Genomic DNA, 22935 nt, shown 5'->3' with positions numbered 1-22935 from the left:
TGTGTGTGTGTGTGTGTGTGTGTGTGTGTGTGTGTGTGTGTGTGTGTCTGTGTGTCTGTGCATGCACCCATGTGTGTGTTGCAGGGAAGTCGAGTAAAGTTGCACCTTTGGTCTCCATGTCACCATCTCCGCATGCTGGTATCTGACATGTCTGATCACATCCAAGCTGGGATGCTGGTGTCTGCAGCCTCCTCAGATCCATCTAGCATCTATGCCCTCTTGGCTTTACCAGAAACATTCTGCCTCTCCTGGATCACTCTGGATTGGGAGGATTGCTGAAAGCGTGAGCCTGTCTCCCACCTAGGTGCACCACATAGATGTTTCTGTGACTCCTACTCTATGATGAGGTTTTAACTTAACGATCTGGACTTCTCTCCACATCCTTACCTATAGGTCCACCTCTTTCCTTTTAAATGCTGCATGATATGCTTCACAATTAATTTAACCATTTTCTATATGAATATTTGGGCTGCTCCCAATCTCCAGGATGCACTTCTAATCTTTCAACCAGGACCTTCCAAAGAGGATGCTGTCAATCCTTGTCTCCTGGATGGCTTGAAGCTGCTGACCTAAGTGACTGTTACTTAATCAGTAACCCCCCTCACCCCATAACACTGAAAATGACCTTTGTCTCCTATGTTTCCATGAGGACAAATACTTGCTGACTACCTTCACTGTCAAAAGCTGTCCCTTCAAGTCTTATTCTGCTAGTTCTGTTGTTGTTCTGTCCTTCCTTTTTGCTTCTGTTTAGACCTATACGGTTTTGATGCTGGATCCCAAATCTGACCCACAAAGCCATGCACGCTGCCGTTGAGTGCTGTACTAACATGCATTTGCAGCGACGCAAATAGTGACTGAACATTTGCCTAACTAGTCCTCCTCTCTCTTTTCCTTGGGTCCTGACCTTTGCAAGATTCTAAGTAACTTTATGGGTAATAACCAGGTTGCATAAAGGCCTTTCCTTGGGACCCTGGTCCTGGGGCTAAAAGAACAGCAGGAAACACAGACGTGCCCTTGTCAATATGAATCAGCTGCTAGCAGCAAAAGATGCCTTAAATAAGGAGAGGAAGGAAGGTGTCAGCACGGAGGACTTGCAGGCTCAGTGGGCTATTTACGAGAAAGGTCTGTGATAGAGGGGTAACTAACTCTGAGAAGCTGAAAGAAATTATAGGGTTTTCCCCTTTCACGTTACCATCATCACTTCATGAAATAAATTATTTCCCAGGTTTGAAACAGTCTTAAATGCATTTCCTTACTTTCAATTTCCATTTTAACATTTTATTCAGTAGGATGGTTATTCACTTGTTTTTCACATTTTTCTGTGAGCAGTTCAAAAAAATCAAAATACTTATCAAAGTGAGTACTACATTAGAAGTTATAAAAAGTTCACACTAAACCCAAATACCCACTTGAGAAGGAAGCGCACCATATGTTCTTCCTAATATTTTCTCTCTGAAGCAAATAATCTGTGTTTCAAGTGTATTCTCTCTCTCTCTCTCTCTCTCTCTCTCACTCATTTACTTATTTATTTGGCTGTGCCGGGTCTTAGCTGTGGCATGCAGGATCTTCAGTTGCGGCATGGAGGCTCTTAGTTGTGGTGCACGGGATCTAGTTCCCTGACCAGGGATTGAACCTGGGCCCCCTGCATTGGGACGGCAGAGTCTTAACTGCTGAACCACCAGGGAAGTCCTTCAAGTGTATTTTTTCTTGATTGTGTTTATATTGGCCATTAAATAGTCCCTAGAACTGATTTTCAATATTCAACAGACGTTCACATTGTTTTTCTAAGGTGTCAACTACCAAAAGAAGAGCACAGATGAACCAGGGAATTTATTGTATAGCTGTGGCAAGAGCTTGTTGTTGTTATTTAGCAAAGGCTCTTATGTTTCAAATAGTTATATTTTTCACAATAAAACATTATTTATTTGGAATAATAGAAAGAAGGCCAAACGATTGGTAAGAAGTAATGGTTGACTATTTCTAAGTGAAATTTAGTTTCATATTCTAAAGTATAAAATGGTAGACTATTTCTAAATGAAATTTAATAAAGTACAACATATATTATAAAACTTACTACCGTAATATAGAAAAGAAGCTAAATTTGTGAAAAAAATTTCAAAATCTGAATCACATATATGATTTCTATAGTTTCTTTCAAGGTATAATTAATTAAATGTGTTAGACTAATTGAAATTAAATAATTCAAAGGATAACCACTGAAGCTGGAATTTAGAGCATATGGAAGTCATCCTAAATTTCTTAAGCTTTCTATTTGAAAAAGATACTCATTCTCACAGTTTCTCCTTAGTAATAAGACCTGACAATTATAGTGGAAAAACAAACTTCTAAATGTGTATACAGTATGAATCAGGTCATTCTGAATTATGCCAGGTCCTCAATTAGAATAGTCTAATTTGATTTTAAATATTTTTAGGTTATCATATTTAACTCAAACTTAAATTTGGGTTTGTAGGTTGAAATATTTATGTGAGATGGGGGGAAAATGATTTGGCCGATGATTGCATACAGTGCCCGTGCTGGCTGCCTAAGGGGCCAGTCCTGTCTCCAGCCTTTTTATTTTTTTGGCTGCGCTGGGTCTTCGTTGCTGCGCGCGGGCTTTCTCTAGTTGCGGTGAGCGGGGGCTACTCTTCGTTGCGGCGCGTGGGCTTCTCATCGCGGTGGCTTCTCTTGTTGTGGAGCACGGGCTCTACAGCGCAGGCTCAGCAGTTGTGACGCACGGGCTTAGTTGCTCCGCGGCATGTGGGATCTTCCCGGACCAGGGCTCGAACCCGTGTCCCCTTCATTGGCAGGCGGATTCTTAACCACTGCGCCACCAGGGAAGCCCTTCAGCCCTCCTTTCGACTCATGACCCCTCTCCCGTCACCACCTGGTTGCACCTTCCACGCACCCCTGTCTGGTATGTCTCTGTGTAGGTGAGCGCTGTGGTCCCCACGCTGCCAGGGACTTGTTCCCGTGTCTCTGGTCTTTTCCTCCCACCACCTGCTCCAGCATCAGAGAAGACTTGGGGAGGGGAAGGGCAAAAATGTGCCTCTTTCCAAGTGTAAATCTTATGGTACGTAAATTATATCACAATAAAGATGTTTAAAAAAAGAATCATGGGGCTTCACTGCCACAACAGTGAGAGGCCTGCGTACTGCAAAAAAAAAAAAAAAAGTATTTTTCCAGAATCTGCGGTACAGTGGAAGCCCAGGGACTTCCCATGGTAGTGATGGATTTCACTGGTATAATACAGGCTGTGCAGGAGCTAAAAGTTGGATCCAAAGTACTTTTAAAACATTTTTTTAAATTAAAGTATAGTTGATTTACAATGTTGTGTTAGTTTTTGGTGTACAACAAAGTGATTCTGTTTTGTATAGGTTATACGTTACGACAAGATATTGAATGTAGTTCCCTGTGCTATAGTGCAGGACCTTCTTGTTTATCTATTTTATTATATACAGTAGTTTGTATCTGCTAATCCCAAACTCCTAATTTATCCCTCCCCACCCTCCCGTTCGGTAACCATAAGTTTATTTTCTATGGCCAAAGTGTGTTTTGAATCACCAATTTAAAGTGATGTTCCATGCAGGAGTGGAGGGATCTGGTCCACCCTTATGAGATTCCACCTGACCCTGAGCACTTAGAAAACAAGATAAAGCAGCAGCAGGAGAGGAGGTCTTATCTATTCTGCCTACCGAGCTCCTGGCTGTGTCCTCAGCTGATACTTCTTAATTCCTCAACATGGTGGCAGCGGCAATATGTTTGCTAAGCTGTAAGGACTGACCACGTTGTTTAAAGCTTAAGTTCTGACCATCACCTGCTCCCACCTAAAACTAGACTCCTACAGGACATTAGGACACAGGACAGGCAACATTAGCCTCCCTGCTTCTTACATCTAGCAACAATGTGTGTGGGTACCTCTCTGGCTGTGTGGCAGGTATATATATATATTTGTACATGCTTGTGATACCATAGTGAAAACAAAATACAATTTTTTTTTCTTTTTTTGCGGTACGCGGGCCTCTCACTGTTGTGGCCTCCCCCGCTGCGGAGCACAGGCTCCGGACGCGCAGGCTCAGCAGCCATGGCTCACGGGCCCAGCCGCTCCGCGGACATGTGGGATCTTCCCGGACCGCGGCACGAACCCGTGTCCTCTGCATCGGCAGGCGGACTCTCAACCACTGCGCCAGCAGGGAAGCCCCAAAATACAATTTTAAGGGAGATAATACCTTGGGGAGGGGGAGTCTGTCCATGAAGATATCTGTAAAGAGGCCTATTTAGTTGTTGCTGTAGCCCTTAAAGGCTTCTGCATTCTGCCGGGATATTACAAAGAACACAGCCAAGTAAAGGCAAATAATATTAACTCTATGGGAACTGAGGCTTCTACTTCCTACCTAATTAGGCATTCTCTTTTCTGTGTCTATCTGTGTATCGCCTTAAATATAGAACCTGAAATTTTAACAGGCATTTTGCTTGAGAAGTAATAAAGCCAATCTCAAACCTTACTGTTATTTTAATCGCTGGAGATGACATGTGAAAGCAATTAAGAAAGGTACTCTCTAGGAAAAAAGAAAATCTTACCTCCCTTGAAAGAGGCTGGAAAAGCCTTTGAAGAAAGATGAAGCTGAAAATAGCACATAGCTTCTTTAAGAATATTAAATGGGCACCCCTATCTTATCCTAATGCAAAACAAATGCAAATGTACATATTGCCTAAGACCCCGAAGTTTGCAAAGCTGAATCCAAAATCTCCTGAAAGATCACAGTCATAACCACTGAATAATCACCTGTCTCTCATCTAGAGAAGATGCTCCTGGAAACAAAAGAACTGGGAAGGGAGGTTTCAACAGCATTAGCGTTCAGCAACAACCTGAAATTCTCTGGTTGATTTATACTGAAAAAGGACACACTCTCCGTGGATGGTTATTTTCCTTGTAATGTGAGGTTCTTTTTTTTAAAAAAAAAAAAAAAAGTGAACTTTTTACCTTGCTTCTTCATTCGTGCTTCATTTGATCAATTACTAACTATATAGCCCCTGAAAAGCGAGCGCGGGCTTCTTGAAGTGGCTCTTATTCTTTTGGCTCCCTCTTCATTTCAAAATGGGCGGGGAGGTGGAGTTAAGACACCTTTCTGACTGTGAACCGATAAAGCAGGGCCTGAGAGCGTGTGAGTCGGTCCCTTTAATACCACGAGGACCCGAGGACGCTGACTGCGGAGGGACTAGTGGAGCCCGACTCTCGCAGCCCAGAATCCGTTTTCAAACCTTAGGGAGCCAGCGCTGCCATTGAAATGCAAATCTCGTCCTGAGCGTCCGGGCCAATCCGGGAGGCTTCCTGTGGGATTACCTGGTGGCGAGCGCCGAGCGAGCGCGGATCCTCCGGCGCGGCCCCCGCGGCCGGGGAGGCCTAGTGGTCGGGTTCCCCCCGCACCCTCCGGGCCCTTCGCCCGGGTTCACCCCCAGCAGCCGCGCGCCCCGGGCCCGCCGCACCGCAGCCGCTGTAGCCGGGGCGCAGCGCGCTGGGCGCGGCCGAGCCGCCCATTGTTGAGCGCGGCCGAGCCCAGCCGACTATGCCCCGCGCCGCCTCCTCGCAGCGGCGGCGAGGTTTGAACTTGGCGTCGGCCCGGAGCCCCGCGCGGCCCCGGGGGGAGGCGGCGGCGGCCCGGCCAGCGGCGATGGTGAGTGCGGGGCTCGGGTCCAATTCCCCTGGCCCGGGGGGGAGGGAGGGCGGGGGCCCGGCCGTCTGTTTTCTAAAGGGTGTCTATTTCGGTCCCTGCGGCGACTCTGGAAAATCCTGCCTGTGAGGATGGGTCCCCGGGCGGGCTTTCTCTGCCAGCTGCCGGCCTGATGGGGGGGGTAGGTGGCGCGCTCCGAGGGTCTCCTGACACTCGTGGGCCTTGGCCTTTTTCTTCTTTTTAAAAATTTTGTTAGGAAGGCAGAAAGTGCCACTCCAAGAGGAAAAGAATTGCAGATTATTGACAGCGCGAAAACTTTTCAGAAGAAATGATCTGTGAAATATTTTAATTTTGATAAATTGCTTCCCACGAGGGCTCCTATTGAGTTTAGAACGACTTGCCTTTCTTAATGTTACTGGATTTATTTCCGTAGGAAAGATCCCAAGTGTGCTTTTGAGGGGCATGCCTGCCCCTCCCCCCTTTCACTTGTTCCAGATCTTAAGGCGATTTCTTTTTAAAGTTGTGTTCTACTGTCATGCAGGAAAACTTAAATCATGAAAACGAAATTATACCTGACACATGCTTTACCCTGAGTTCCCAGAGAGATTAAAAGTGCTTTGCTGAGGAGTGGGAGAGAGGTTATAAAATTTCAGTACATCCAGCATCCGGTGGGAGTTAGGGTGGGGTGTGACCATCTCTTTCTCTCCTATGTATTTCGGTGTTACTTATTTATTTGTTTGTTTATTTTAATCGTAGTATTGTGGTGCACTTCTGTGCATGGAGGCTTTTGAGAGGAAGGGAATGGGAGCCCACATGCGTATAAACTCCATGGAGAGATTGCTGTGAGACATCAGAGTGCAGCAGGAAATCTTAGCACAGGGGCTTCTAAAGATAGTTCTATGCGTCTCCTATTTCTAGCTAGTTAATATTTAAAGGCTAAATTATCGTTTCTAATTAAAAGCACATTGGTCAGACATATGGCTAAATCTTCCCTCAAATAATCTCACCAGAAGGTGGTTTACATTTTAATTAATTTTGATGGTTAATGTTTGTCTTTTAAAATCTTTTTTCATTATAAAAATATTACATGATTGCTGCAGAAAAGGTGGAATATACAGAACTAAGAAGGAAGTAAACTGTTTATAACAATAACATTTACATTCTATTTGCTAAGGCCTAGTTTTTCATGGAAGCCTAGTCATTTGAAAACTTTGCAGCTGTGAACTTTTTGAAACTGCTAACAAACCTGGTTAAATTAGGAATTGACAAGAAAATAAATTCGTACTTTAGAAAATGTTATAACCAACAATAACTTATTCACATGGTTCATGGTTCAAATAAACAGAATTTATTGTGGCAGTTTCTCTTGAATCAACTTCCCACATCTGCTCCAGACAAATGGTTTCTGTTTGTATAGCCTGTTTTGTAAATACATCTCTACCATGAAGGCAAAGTGCCCAGACACATACCCCTTTCCAGTGCTTGTAGCTAGGCTCATAGAGTTAATATTTTTATTGGTTTCTGCATCAGAACTTCCTCACCGTACGCTTGATAAAACCCTGGAGAAGGTTACCAAGGGACGTTGTAGAGAATTTACTTCCCTGGAGATTTTAAGAATAGGATAAGCATCCATCTGCCTAGGATGGCTTCAGTGTGGTACTGTTTGGATAAAGGAAGGCTAGGTCACCTCTCAGAACCCCCAAATTGAGGAATTCTAAACAAATTTCAGTCCTCGATAACCTGGGACCAAAGGAAATAAAGAAAACACCTGAGCCCAGGATGTGGTGAAGCCCTGTTTTGATTTTGATGTAAAACAAAGATTCTCCTTTGGTAAGAAAGATTTAAATTGTCTTCAGGACTTGCCAGTCCTTTTCTATTGATGGATAGAAAATCAACAATGATTTATTTACTTTCTAAGAAGTTCTAGGTTGAGGATAGTGTAAGTTCTGTAACTTAAAGTAAATGAATGAATTGATTCATGGGAATTAAAAGTTCTGCCTCCCAAGGCCGGAAGGGGCGTGTGTGTGTGTGTGTGTGTGCGCGCGCGTGCGTGTGTGTGTGTGCGTGTGTGTGTGTGTGTGTGTGTGTGTGTGTGTGTGTGTGATAAACCGTGGAGCTAAGGTTGGTGTGCCTGAGAGCTTTCTCCACTTTGGACCCAAGCTTCTTTTCAGGCTCCTATCTTGTGTGTTCAATCTGGTTACATTTTTACATCAACATCTTTCTCCTCAAAATTTATTCTTGGCTTTCCATTTCCAACGTAGTGCTTTCACCAAAACCAAGTATTCCTGTAACTTCTATTGGAGGCTGCCCCCCTGAGCTCCAGCTGTGCTGCTGTATTGCTGGTGATTTTCAGAAGGTCAGGATTTCATGGGTTGCTGCTTCCTCCGCCCTCCTGTTTGACAGAAGTATCCTGTAATTCTAACCACTGTGTGACCTCAGTTGCAGTGACACCTTCCTCCCTTTCCGTGGTCACTTGATGAGGAACACCCCCCCCCCCCCGCCCTCCCTGCAGGATCAGTGGGAAGGATTCACTTTCTAGGAAAGGTCATGTCAAAAAGAAAATGGGAAGTCAAGAGTCTCCTGGCTGGGCAGTTTTTCACTCCACCTCACACCCTTCAGCTTGTCCTATTTCTCCATGCATGCCAAGCATGTTTTCTTATGCTATGGTAACGCCCAAGAAGGAATAGGAGTATGAACAGTGGTCTTCATTTGTTCAACAAATGTGGGAGGTAGCCCAGCAACTGGAGATGGGTCCTCTGCCCTCAGGGAACGTGTCGTATTAAAGGAGAAATCAAACAGGTTAATAAGCTAGTGCCATTCGCAGGGAGTAGAGTACAGGGGTTAAGAACTTGTGTTTGTTGTAAAGTTAAACATACATCGACCCTGTGACTCAACAGATCCACGCCTAGCTGTTTACCCAAGTTGCTGAAAGCAAACGTCCACTAAGAGACTTGGACAGAGTGGCCATAGCAACCTTATTCGTAATTGCCAGCAGCTGGGAACAACCCTATGTCCATCAACAAGAAAATGGATAAACTGTGGTACAGCCATACTAATGGAATACTACTTGACAATCAAAAGGGATGAACTTGTGATACATACAACAGCCAGGACGAATCTCAACCATTATGTTAAACTGAAAGGAGCCAGACACAAAAAGGATACACAAACGGTTCTATTTATGAGGTACTAGAATAGGCAAAACTAACCTGTGACCGTAGAAGTTAGTGGTTGCTTGGGGTAGGTGGCGGGGTGGGGGAGAGTTTGACTAGAAAGAGGTAAGAAGAGACTCTCTGGAGCCATAGAAATGTTCTGTGTCTTTATTTGCATGATGGTTACACAGTAGCTAACTCCATGGAACTGAACACTTAAGACATGTATTTTATTGTATGAGAAGCATTAGCTCAATTAGAAGAAGAACTTAAGTCCTAGAGATAGACAACGGTATACATCCCATCTCTGCTTGTAGGTTTACGTTACCTTGGGCAAGTTATTAAATGCCTCTGAACCCGGAAACGTTGGAAAGGAATAAAACATCTCCTTCATATAGGGTGGTTGTAAGGATTGAGTTAGATAATGAAAGTATTTAGCTTAGTTAAGGACTCAATAAATGTCAGCTAATAATTCCATGTACTGTGATAAATATGTGGTTTTGGTGTTAATGATAAAGCTATTTGCACTTTTTGCGAAAGCCATCTCATTTATTTAAGATTATGTAACATATTAACCGATATCCTTAGCATTGTATGTGTCTTCATTTTAATGGGTCCTTTTTCGAGGTTGTAGGGAATTTAAATTTAAAGTTCTTGCCTATCTGATCAAAATACCAGTGGGGCTTTGCTTTGCCAACAGAGGTAAACCTCAAAGAGAGGAAATACCCACTAGGCAAACCCCTCTTTATTTATTTATTTATTTTGGCTGCGTTGGGTCTTCGTTGCTGTGCGCGGGCTTTCTCTAGTTGCGGCGAGCGGGGGCTACTCTTCGTTGCGGTGCACGGGCTTCTCATTGCGGTGGCTTCTCTTGTCGCGGAGCACGGGCTCTAGGCACACGGGCTTCAGTAGTTGTGGCGTGCGGGCTCTAGAGCGTAGGCTCAGTAGTTGCGGCGCACAGGCTTAGTTGCTCCCCGGCATGTGGGATCTTCCTGGACCAGGGATCGAACCCGTGTCCCTTTCATTGGCTGGTGGATTCTTAACCACTGCACCAGCAGGGAAGTCCCATAAATCCCTCTTTTTCTGAGGACTGATTTAGTGGTAGCAGTTGAAGCTGAACTCCCAGATTAGGCTCACAGCATTCACAGAATCCAGGTGAAAGGTTTACATATTATAAACTCTTTCCAATGATGTAGGGGGAAAAGAAAAAACGATCTCTGTATAATGTGCTTTTCTTTTTTTAAAGGGACACATTATATAACTGGAATTTTCAGTAAAATGCCTTGCACAGAGTGGTAAATATAATACTAGTTTACTTAATCTATTAAGCTTCAATTATTTAGGTTCAACAGAGTGTTCGGGAAATATGATATAAACTTTGCCAACTCCAACAGAGGCATTTTGTTTTTAGGTTGTTTTAATTCATTCACTAAACATTTATCCAACGTTTACTGAGAACGTATTAGCCGCTGGGAATTCAATGATAAATAATAAGTCATTTTATACTCAAGGGTTCATAGCTGCCCTGATTGTGAATGTGAATGTGTGTCCATTTCTCTTGGACTTTTTTTCAGAGCAGAGGACTCTCTTAGGCTAGTTTTGTTGGGTTCTTTTTAAAGCCTCTTGCTTAAGGTGGAGGTTTAAAATCTTGGGGTTTTTTCTCCCCCATTGGTACTATTTTCTTAAACACCAGAATTTCTTTTTATCCTTACTAAAAATAACAACAAAATGGTCTCCTATAAAGGCAATGTAGTGTCGTGGAAAGTGTCTTAGGCTGTGGAACCAGAACCACCTGGGTTTGAATCTGAGCTCTACTACCTACTAGTGATTTAGGGTAAGTTCTTAAATTCTTTAAGCCTGAGTTTCCTCATCTGCAAAATGGTGATAAAAGATTATTAATATATTAAATATATTAATAAATTTAATAAATATATTAAATATATTTAATATTTAATAAATATATTTTATATATTTAATAAATATATTTATTTAAATATTTAATATTTTTAATAAATATATTTATATATTTATTTAATAAATATATATTTATATATTTAATAAATATATTTAATAAATATATTAAAAAGGTATTAATATAGCTCAGATTAGGCTGTTATAAGGATTAAATGACAAAATGCATGTAAAAATAACTAGCCTGGCACCTGGTGGGTATTAATATCTAATATCTATCGAGTACTTGCTAAGAGTAAAGCACTGTCTGAAACTCTTCTTGTATCTTCCTTGCACTCCAATGAGGTAGGCACTATCATTGCCCCCTTTAGAGGTGAGGAAACCCCCAAACACAGAAGAGATTAAATAGCTTGCTGAGGGCATGGAGGTGCCAGGGTTGGAACCCCACAAGATCTTGCCTCTCAACTGAAGAGGTTCATAATAGATGTCAGTTACTTTTCTCTTTTAGGTAAAATTATTTTAAGATTTCATTATTGCAGGGAGAAAGTTACACCAATAAGTGGTGCTAGGGCGACCATTATGGGCTGTATGCAGGTGAACGCTGGTGATGGAGAATTGGTATGTTCTTAAATGGTCGATGGCTCTACTTTCAACTTTGTGGAGCGGGGCTTACAGCAGAGGCGCTCATAAACATGTCAGGGTCTTTCCCCAGCCCCTCAGCAGTCTTTCTGTGAATGGCCCTCTCTGGCCTGTGAACAGAAAATGTGGATTTGGCCTAGACTTTGTGGAGCCCGTGTAGGGATTGACATAGGTGTGATATTATCTTGGTCTCCACCGGAAGGCAGGGTGAGAAGTGTGCTCCAGAGCCCTGAAAGTAAGAGAAACAGTAGGTCCTTGTTGCTTATTTATTTTATGTATAGTAGTGTGTACCTGTTAGAATATATATGCGTATACACACACACGCACACACACACACACACATACATATATACACATAACTGAATCACTTTGCTGTACACCTGAAACTAACACAGCATTGTAAATCAACTATACTTCAAACAAATAAGAGGAACAGTAAACTGTTACCCCGGGATATTTTGTGTTCCCCATTTTCATGGCTTTTCCTCAACTGCCAGATTCTGGAGAACCCTGAGTTAGAACTTTAAATAAGAAGAAATCCCAAGTGGTAGATTGAGAACCCTACTGATTTAATGCAGACATACAAAGTCCCATTGGCCAATTAAAATAACATGTGGATGCCTCAGGGGGAAGCGTCGTTAAATATCTCTACAGACACGATTCCCTGTTTAGATATGAGCCTTTTCACTTAATCCCCACCCTGCCCCACCAGAGTACAGGTTTTTGTGCAAGATGCTCTGTATTAATGTTCTCAACATCCATGCCTCTCCTCTGCAGTGTAGCTTGACAGCCGGCATCTCAGGACCATTTCCTCAATCGCCCAGGTCTGTTTAAGACACGCCAGAAAGCCCCCCAGCAAGCAGAGTGGGTGCCGCTGGGGGCAGTGGGCTGAGGCCAGGGGGCATGAGGAGGAGCCCCTTTGCAAAGTGCTGCTTTTATTAGAAGGAATGTCACCATGTACCAGTTTTGTCCACCCAAGTGAGCCACGTTATCTCAGGGCAAAGTTCCTGGCAGACGAGACTTCTGGGGCTCCGCTCTCTGAAGGGGAGAAAAGAAATCTGGAGGAAGAACCTACAGGGGTCTTGGCACTCTGGTTGTCTCTGACCCCTCGAGGCTGCTTGGCTCTGTGCAAGCTCCACCTGTCTCTAGTCTGATCCACAGTAACTGTGCTCAGCTAAAGTTAGGAGAATTGCAGGACTGTCACTTGAAGTCCCACTCTGCCTGTTCACCATCGCCTCCAGCCTCTTTCCCTCAACTTGAAGCCCTTTGTATCAGTTCCCATGGTTACCTCTTCACCACTAGCAGCTGGAATTCCACAGTGGGAGGAGGCTGCCTCCCCTCTGAGCCAGGTCTGTCTGGGGCGGAGGCCCCCGATCCGCCACTGGTTCATGACATGGGGTCACAGTCCAGTACCTTCTCTTTGTCGTGGATTCTGTACCTTTCCCAGGCTTGGCATGCTGGCGTTCTAGTGGGAGGGGAGACCAGGGGTGATGCACGACTCACAGGGTATTTCCTGCCCTCGGCTGGCCTGCCCGCTGCCGCCTCCTGTGTGTTGGTGCCCAGGGGAGGGAGTAGGACCTGCTCTGCCCGATCAGATAAAGATGACCACTCACTTTCCCACCTGCTTTCGCTTCGGCTTTTGTGCCCAGTACCACCTGTTTATGCGTAGTTGACATTCACAAGACCAGGCTCTGGTCTGGAAGGAATTGGTATCCAAGGCCAGTTTTCCTCCAGCCTGGAGGACCAGGTGGGCACAGGAAACTGGGGGATCATGTGGGGACCTGAGGTTCAAGAGCAGAACATGACTAGCTCAGAGTTTGTCTTGAAGCTGTCGCTTTAGATACCATCTGAGGCCCAAATTCGTTCTCATTTAGGGTTCCATTGGCCCCAGAGCTGAAACAGGAGTTGTTAACTACGAGTGGAAACTAACCAGCCCTGGTGGTGTAGGTGAGGAGAAGTGGCTACCAATAGAAGCCACCAGAGATCATCGCTCCTGAGGAAGCCAGCGCTGGAAGGATTGTTGTGCTTTTCCTGGGATCAGGCAGCTCTGTTTTCTAGAGTTTGTTCCGTCTACAGATATCTGAGCCCCTAGGTGATATGGCTGTTGTAGATCGTGGTTAAGGGCATGCTTTGGAGCCTTATAGTGTGTTGGGTCTGTGTTTTACCACTCTACTTGTGTTCTTGAGCGATTTATTTAAATTACCTGTGCCTCAGTTTCGTTTTCTGCGAAAGAGGGAGAACACTCCTTAGGATTATTATGAGGATTGAATTTGTTATGTAAAAATACTTCGTAAATTGTAAAGTCCAACACAGGTGTCAATTGGGAATATGTTTTAATGATGTTTTGAGACTGCCATGCTAAGCTAAAGACAGATTTATGTCAGTCCCACTTTTGTGTTATGTATGCCAGTGGGTCCACAATTCCCTGGAGAGGATAGGGTAGTGTTGGGGTGAGTGGGGACACACAGGATTTTAAAAAAGAAAAGAAAAGAAAAAGAACTCTGGACTTTATTACACTAACCCTATAGTCATCAAAGGAAAGGAAAAATGGTGAGGATAAGTAGAAACTTAGCCAGTGGAACCATAGTTACAAACACCTTGAAAAGGTGTATTGTAAACCACAAACAATTACTTTTCCACAAATTGACTGCAATTTGGTACCTTGCCTTCCATTTAAAATGTGCTTCCAAAGAATATAAAGCAACAGCCAGGGGAAAGCTTGGGAGACAGAGTCCTACTTTGGGTAATAGCAAAGGTTGGAAACATTTAGGTTTGAGATTTGGAGGCATTTAAATAGCATGGAATGTCTATTATCTACCCTAAAAAGCAGAAAGAATCTTGGATATTGTGGACACAAATGCAGTTGGCATGAGCTTAAAAAAAGTGCATGTGAGCTTCTTTCTAAGACCCAGTAATCCTCTTGGGCAAAGTAAGGATTAGGCCTCCCTCACAAACAAGGGGGTGAGTTCATTTTTGCTAAGATTCCTCAGCTGTTGCCAAATTTAGCCAGGGACCTATTTTCTCCCAATGAATGACCACGTCCATTTACATTTTTAACGTCTACCCCCTCTTCTCCAGGCAGGTCTAGGACAGGAGCAACTTATTTGCAAGTAGATGGGAGAGAGACCCTGTCTCCCACAGACCACATTGCCATCCCAGGGACCTTCCAGAGCCAGAGCCCCTCCACCCACTTCTGCCTGCAGGAGGGCAGGAGTCTCTCTCCCCAGAGCCTGACGTGGGAGGACTCCAGGGGCTAAAAAAAACGGGGCCCAAGCTCATCATGTTTTTAAAACAGCCATGCAGACACTTTCGCTGAGTGCCAACCCTACCCACTGCCTGAGGCTCCCTCTGGTGAGGAGGCCTCCAGAAGAATTCCTTAGGCCAATTCTGCCTTGATGTTCCAGGAACCATTTCTTTCACACTGGTTGCTGGGTCCTCTGTGCCAGTCTGTTCCTAAGGGGCCCAGGTAATGCCCCATATTTCCTGTTCCTATATGCAAAAACCTCCACTGTGGCGTTAAATATTTATATCCCTCGCCAAAGTCTTTGGACATTTGCTGTTGCCCTTTTTAAGGAATTAAAGAGCCGATCGTTATAGCAGCATCCTGTCACACCCCTTGGGTGACTTCCCATATTCACCTCTCTCATGTAGGTCACTTAGATCAAATGATAATAGCTCCTGTCTTGTAGTGATTATCACATGCCCGGCTTACTAGTCCCATAGCCGTGTCACCAGGCACATCATACTCTGTCCCCTTTTTACAGAAGAGGCCCTGAGGCTCAGACAGAATAGTGGCAGAGCTCAGATTGGAACCCAAGTTGATCTGGCTCCAAATTCTTTGTGTGCCTCTCCAGCAAGGCTGGAAGTCAGAAATTGTCTTCTATTCTGCATAGATTCCAGCTTGGAATCTGCGTGTAGAAAGTGCTCATTACCTGTGGACGGAGATACTCGAGAAATCGTTTTCTCACTCAGGCTTTGTCATTTATGCCCTTTTCCCCCCTTGGTTTGTAGACTGTTAACGGTAAAAGGAACCCTAAAGTACATCTGTACCAACACAGTGCAGGCCTCCTGGCTGCCGCTCCAGTACTATTTCCCTCTATAATAGTACATGCATATATGGCCATTTTTGGTGTCTACTTAGCCATCCAAACTCCTTTTTCCTAATGTTTTGTGGAAATAAGGGAGGAAGTATTACCAAATCTATTTTCCTGTGTTACTTCCACTGTGTCGATTTATTTTTTCTTTTCATAACTGAGATTTTATTGGTTGTTCTGAGGATGAGTACCCAGACATTTCAATTTGCACACAATTCTTAGTGAATGTACCAAAAATCTAAAAAATTGTGTAGTTGTGATTCTCTTCTGAACAGTTATTCCGGCGACTTTCCAGCTTAAAATTCGGAGGCAAATTTTCCTTAACAGGATATCAAGTACCAATATGTTTAAATTTTGATATGCTGTTATATCGTAAGTCGCACTAATTCATGATTTAATACCATATACACCACATACTTAAATTTTCAATTGTTCGTAGCACATTTACAAAGTTACTAGGAAAACTGGATGACCATGACCGAAGATGTACCAGAGTGCACAAAATTCTGACAAAGGAGAGCCAAGATCAAGGAGTGGTTTGCTTTAGGAAACAATTCTACCAAAAACAACATGGGAAGAGACGTAATTGAAAGTGTTCAAGACATATTACATGCACTACTGACTCCAAATTAGTATGCTTTGTATTATAGGATATAGAAATTACCCCCGTCTATGGAATGTTAATCGAAGCCTCCCATGTTCAATATCCCACTGTCTTCTGGCTGTACCGAAAAATAAACAGTCAACAACTGATTTCACCTCCTTAAAAATGGGATGAGGTGGGATTCCCTCCTTCTTAAAAATGTTTCTAGAGCTACTAAAAAACTTGCATTTACAAAATAGTTGATTAAAGCATTCCTCTGGAGTACACAGGAAGGGAGACAGGGACCACTGATAAGACCGGGTGTATGATGTTAATCAGACTCGGCTTCTTTCTCTGCTGCTTCGTCGGGGAGGCTGGACTCTCCTTGCTTGTAGTTTCTCCGTTTTCTGCTGGTCCATCTTCTTTAGTCTCTTGTTTAGCCACTTTGGCCTGTTTTCCCTTTGCTCCCCTTTCCCCTTTTGTTTACACTTTTTGGTCTGAAGATTTATCCTTTCCTGACACCTTTTTTAGCTTGTTTCCACTTTCTCAGGAGCTGCTCTCCCCTTGGGCTCCTCCTTCGCTGACCCCTGGGTGGATCTGACCTTCCTCTTGGGCATCGTGGAGGCAGGGTGGGCATGTGCCAGGTGCACCGAGAGCCTTCACAAAGCTGGGCTGCCTGGCCACTGCCCAAGCTGCTGGGACCCCCACCATGTTGCTTCTTGTTCTCTTTCTTGCTCTTCTCATCTCTAGTAGATCCTCTCCAACACGCTCTCCTAGAGGTCGTAACTGGTACTACACCGTGCTGTGTGGTCTGGGAGAGGGCGGTCTTAGGAATTTGGACTGGGAGATTTTCTTGTCTAAATAGGCTTGTCACCATTGCAAGCCTGATGCCTAATCCATTGTGTGGTCCCTGGTTGACCCTTAGCGATTGTTGATTGAGTGAATGGATGATTGGGCTGGGTGTAGCAGTGTGCTCTGAGTCTCAACATGAAGCGTGTCCTGTATCAACAGGAAGTTCCGGGTCAAGGTGCAGTCTGGGTGGCATGGGGGAGGAGCCCTCCAAAATCTGGTCTCATCATTTCTCTAGATCTAGGGACATTTGGGCTAGGGACAGAGAGGGGACCCATCTGAGCAGTAGCCATCAGTAACTTTTGACTTTCTTCTGAAGAAGCTTTCCCTTTAAAGAAGCTTTGGTATTGTTTGTCACCTGTGTCAGAGGATTTTTAGGATTGTAGACTCTAAAGGCAATATGATATGAAAGAGGGAGCATGAAAGTTAGAGTTAGGGACCCTGACTTCATGGAGCTTACAAGTCCTGAGCTCAAGCAAGTAACTATCCCTGTCTGAGGCTGTCTCTACATCTGTTAAGTGGGGATAAATAATACCTGCTGTTCTTGCCCTTTAGCATTATTATGAGGGCCAAATGGACTAATGCACAGAAGGTACTTTCAAGCTATAATGGATAATATTAAAGTATGGAACTGTTATGTTTCTTTGGACACTAGGGAGAGGAGAAGGTGGGAGGGAAGAAAGACAGAGGCCTCACTTTCTTAAGACGATTTCATCACCTTCTACTGATACTGGTTTCCCAGGAATCTTGCTTCCTCCTCCAGGTATTTTTCCACGGTTGTGAGGGATCCCAAAGTAAACCCTCCACCAGCATGAAGTCTTTTCACTGCCCAGATTTACTCCCAGGGTAGATAGCTCCACTGCCATTTCCCGACAAAGGTTTTCCTTTAAAACTACGGAGAAATTAGACCCATTCTAGTAAGGAAAAAAAATAAGGCTAGTTTTGCTTTTTCTGATAGTTAAAATAATAAATGTTGATTGTAAACAATTTGCAAGGTCTAGAGAAAGAGAAGAAAAATATCACCCATAATCCTATCACCCAGTAGTAACATTCTGGTACTTTTGCTGGTCTTTTGTCTTCATTAGTATCTTTTTGTCTCATATGAATGGAAAAAGGGTCATGTGGCAGAAATGCCAGGCAAGTATGGAGAAAAAAGAAAAAAGTAAGCAAAGTCCCGGGACCCTCAGAGGCATTTCAGGAGGGGTGGCATGGTCTCCGGCCAGACTTCTTTCTACTTGTTTTCTTTCTTTTTGCTTTCTTTATCTATAAAATGAGGATCATTGCTGTCTCAAATGATAAGATTAATGAATAACTTCTTAAAGCACAGTATCTGGTATGTACCCTGTGCCCAAGAAATGTAAGTTTCCTTTCTATTGGTAAGAAGTGAACACTGCCAGGCACTGTTCTAAGTGCGTCACACATATTAATTCATTCAAGCCTCACAACTCTCCTTTGATGCAGGTGTTAAGATTATCCTTACTTTATAGAGGAGGAAACTGAGACACGAGAGGTTGAGTGACCTGGCCAAAGTCAAGCACCTACTAGGCGACAGAGCCAGAATAGGAACCCAAGCATCTGGGTGCGGAATCTACATTGTTCATTCAAAGTTACAGCCTGCTACTCACTAGAGTTGATTTGAGATCAGACTCAGTGTTTACGACTAGGGCCAGATGCTCCAGTGGTAAAGATATCACCAGTTTAATATAAGCCCTTGCGTGAGGGCCCTTGGTTTTCGTTTTTTTTTTGGTTGTTTTTTTTTTTTGCGGCACGCGGGCCTCTCGCTGTTTTGGCCTCTCCCGTTGCGGAGCACAGGCTCCGGACGCGCAGGCTCAGCGGCCATGGCTCACGGGCCCAGCCGCTCCGCGGCATGTGGGATCTTCCCGGACCGGGGCACGAACCCGTGTCCCCTGCATCGGCAGGCGGACTCTCAACCACTGCGCCACCAGGCCCTTGGTTTTCTTATGCACTTGCCCTGGCTAGCTATGTCATAGGGCCCAGTGGGTGGAGGAACTGAAGTCAAAAGTAAATCCAGAGCAGGTTAAATATTTAATAGGTAGGTTAAAAGATCTGGCTAATCATTTGGCTTTTTCCCCTACCCACCCTTTTCCAGTCTCTGTGCAAGGCTGGCATAGAGGTCACGGGCTTAAGATCTGGAGATACTTAGGCTTACGGTTTCAGAAAGAGTCAGAAATATGCTGACTGTCAGTGGTATAAATTGTACACTTGATCCATTTGGGAGGTTTCAGGAGAAATCAAGTGAGAAAAAGCATCAGCAAGAGGAACAGGAGGTACAGACAGACACAGGGCCGAGACATACAGAGCACATCTATGCATGGCTGAAGGGTTAGGTATGGCCCCCCTGTAATAACCATGCTGCCAAACCAAGGTGGGTGAGCAGAAAGGTTTTTGAGGACAAGTAAAAGGCATGCCTATGATGGAACGCACTGGGTAGGATACAGGCCTGAGAGAGGGCAGTGTGAACAGCTTCCTAGATGGTAAGTCATCATTTAAAAAACAAGAAAGGAGAGTAACGAAGGGACAGTGACCCGAAAGGTTAAGTCTAAATACATAGGTACCAAAAGGCCAGCAATAGAAACAAGGAGCTTTTAAAGAAAGGGCAATTCATTGAGAATGTCTGTGAAACCTTTGGTAAGTGCCCAGTCACCAGCAAATGAAGAACAGCTACGTTAGGCTAAGAAACAAATCTGAACATAAGGGCATCAGTTCTTAAAATCTTCCTCTGCACACTGAAGAAGCCGAGAATCCAGGCCCTCTCCGCCTCCCAGAGACTGAAGGGAAGAGTGCTGGGGAGCCTGAGGTGATGATACAAGAGGCCTGCTAACAGGATGCAGAGATGACGGTGGGACCAGTTTCCTGCGTGATGGATACAGAGTGGCACAAAGAGAAAATAGAAACCTAGGAAACCACGAACACGACTTTTCATGAAGCAAATTGTGAAGATGAATACACGCAAGCACCTAGCCTAAATCCGAAGGAATTTCTCCAGAGGGCTCTGAGGACAACTTAGCCCTGTATAAATGCAGGTCTGTCTGCTTAATCTCAGAAGGCATTCTGGCTGCTTCGAAACATAAGGCAGTGAAACTGCGCTGAGCTGCACCAACTGTTTGTCGAGGGGCTTGGCCAGTGGTCCCCCAACACTGCTCTCTACTCCACGAGAGCAGTGTTGATGACAGGGACCAAGAGTTAGAGCCGAATTCTACTTTCACAAAGTAATCGACTCACAACCTTATGTAGAAAGTGACTACAAGAAAAGAGATCCCTACCTTCCCCCAAACATGTATTGTAAACAATTTAATGCCTTTAAGAGTTGAAGGGCAGAGAGCTCCACCTTGGGTGCATTACACAATTATTCCCTTTACAATCAACTATGATTCATTCTATAAGTCTGTGTTGTGTGCCTCCCATGACCCACCCACTGTCTCAGGCCCTGGGTATGTAGTGGTTTAAAAACACAAAACTGAAGGAAAGTCAGCCATGGGCCCTGTTGCACTTATTGTCCAGTACATACTGTGTGCAAATGAACATTTACATGCAGCTCCACGTGCAACCAAGGGAAAGACCAGGTGCCGGGAAGAGACTCTTTGAGGTAGATGAAGCCATCTCTGAGGAGGTGATGTTCCACCGGGGACCAGAAGACTGAGGAGGAGTCAGCCAAGCAGAGAATCGGGAGGAAGACTGTTCCAGGTGGAGGGAACCTCATGTGTGAAGTGGAGAGCTTGGCAGGCTTGGGGAGCCCAGGCCAGGCCAGTGAGGACAGGCCGAATGAGAGGGGAGATGTTAAAGGGTGGGCAGGAGCCAGGTCACTGGAGACCTCACAGCCAAGTTAAGGAACTTGGATTTCCTCCAGAATGCATGGGGAAGCTACACAAGTTTTATTACTAGAGATGACGTACTTTGCTTATTTTTTTAAAGATACTGCTGGCTGCTGGGTAGGTGCTGGGTTGGTGGGGACAGGAATGGATGTGGCTGTCAAGCAAGCTGTTCCTGGATAAAACACAACCAAAAGGACGAAACTGCTGATTCTGAGAACCAAGCTCTTCCTAAGGTTGTAACAGTCCATGCTAAGGAGATAGGAGCCCCCCTGCCCATCCCCATTTAAATGCAGTAGAAACCAGGAGCACAAGGGATCTGGAGAGGCCACGATATCGGGCCTGGCCCAGCTCTGTATGTCTTTCTCTCCAGCTTCCCCGGACCCTCCCCAGTTTTCATGGTGCTCAAGAGAGCTACAGGAACAGGACGATCCAGAACTTTTTCTTCAGTATTGGCTGAAACTCAGTTCAGAAAGCAGTTAAGGACTCTATTAAAATACCAAATAGTAAATCAGTCTGTATATATTCATGAATTATGAATAGTGAGGGCTGGGAATATGAATGTACTCATCACAGAAAGTAGAAATACGTAGGTGGTTGGCGTGGATCTTTTGTTTCTTTAACTATCTGGCAAAGAAAGATGATACTGGGATAGTGGATCACAGTCTTTTTTTTTAAATTAATTAATTATTTTGGGATACGTTGGGTCTTCGTTTCTGTGCGAGGGCTTTCTTTAGTTGCGGCGAGTGGGGGCCACTCTTCATCGCGGTGTGCGGGCCTCTCACTGTCGTGGCTTCTCGTTGCAGAGCACGGGCTCTAAGTGCGTGGGCTTCAGTAGTTGTGGCTCGCGGGCTCTAGAGCACAGGCTCAGTAGTTGTGGCACACAGGCTTAGTTGCTCCGCAGCATGTGGGATCTTCCCAGACCAGGGCTCGAACCCGTGTTCCCTGCGCTGGCAGGCAGATTCTCAACCACTGCGCCACAAGGGAAGCCCCACAGTCTTTTTTTTAGCCCCCGTTAAATCTTCTCAAGTCAGCTCAGATTCCTGTTTCCTCACTCATAGTTGGTGATACTGAGACTGGAGAACAGCAAGAAACAATATTAAAAAGAGCCTTCAAAAACATCTCATAAGTTTTGCCAACAAGATTCACTATGGAATTTCTTTTCACTAGAACATGTGAGTTTAAAAATGTGTATTTGTTGTCCAGGTTATTCCAGAAAGAGGTGATTCCAGAAAAGGAGTGCTCTAGGTGCTGGTGATTCTTCCTGCACTCCTCCCAACCTGTTTCCTCCTTGGTGTGCATCCAGACAGCTCACTCAGGAGCCAGCCCATCCAGGGTGGGGGGAGGTGAAGATTAGCAGGGAGGCTCTGCTGTGACTTAGCCCGGGGCCGCCATCAGCAACAATCAACCCCAACCCTGGTTTTATGAACCCTTGCACCCAGTTGTTAATGTCAGCTGGTCCCCTGGAGGGCATTGCTGGGGTGCTCATCTCTGCTAGGGTTGAAAAGGATCATGCACTGAAAATCCTTAAAAAGATAAGACAGTCTCATGTTCTTGCTTCCATCTCCTTCCCATTTGCCTGCTCTTCCTGCCAGCCCTTTACTCCAACAGCTTTCACCCTGGACTTTCCGTCCCTTGGTGCCTCCCAGAGAGGGGGGAGGGGGTAAGGAGAGAGAAAAGGGCTCAGCCATTGTGCAGAAAGGACAGAGCCAGCAATTGTGGTTTAGGAAGAAAAAAAAAAAGAGGAAGTTATTAAATGCCACAGTGTTTTTTTGAAAGCTCAGGCCTGGTCTTTATTGTTTTTCCCCAGCAGACAACATCAGGGTCTAGGGGAGAGCTGGAAAGGCAAGCTTGCTGTCGGAATGGATTCTACCAATGGGTGGTCTTGGATGTGCTGTGTATGTTTGTGTCACGTTTATGTTCATGTGATGATGAGATACCTTTGAGTATACTTTCCACCTCAGCTTAAGCCTGATGGCCCTTGGGGTTGGTGCCTCTGAGGGTTGTAGAAATCCTAACTGGAGACCACATGATGAATTCTGCAAAAGGCTCTGACATGCTAACTCTGGACAAAACTCTTTTTGCTGTTATTTCCAGCATAAATTAGGTCTTTTTAATTGTGTCTATTTTACATGACATCTTAGCTGAAAGGTGCTCTAAAATGAAGGTGCTGTTGAAGACAGTAATGAAAATGATTCGTTAATTAAG

At 44.6% G+C, this 22935-nt stretch overlaps 1 protein-coding gene and 1 pseudogene across 3 annotated transcripts in view; one reads left to right on the top strand and one right to left on the bottom strand.

Annotated features, from left to right (window-relative positions):
- The window catches only part of SHROOM3 (shroom family member 3), a 249965-nt gene that overhangs the window by 165734 nt on the left and 61296 nt on the right, over positions 1-22935 (top strand). Inside the window, exon 1 of one of the 3 annotated variants that reach the window (XM_029234657.1) lies at positions 5436-5675. The exons of the other annotated variants lie outside the window; for them this stretch is intronic. The gene's annotated coding sequence lies outside the window, so the exon portion shown is untranslated. Of the gene's footprint in view, positions 1-5435; positions 5676-22935 lie in introns of those variants that run through there. 3 annotated transcript variants of the gene reach the window in all.
- On the bottom strand, positions 16380-16887 carry LOC114902337 (annotated as a pseudogene).

The sequence above is a fragment of the Monodon monoceros genome, unplaced genomic scaffold (assembly GCF_005190385.1).
Source record: "Monodon monoceros isolate NGI ecotype Baffin Bay Population unplaced genomic scaffold, NGI_Narwhal_1 Super_Scaffold_20, whole genome shotgun sequence".
NCBI lineage: Eukaryota > Metazoa > Chordata > Mammalia > Artiodactyla > Monodontidae > Monodon > Monodon monoceros.
This window is presented reverse-complemented; position numbering and strand designations above follow the sequence as displayed.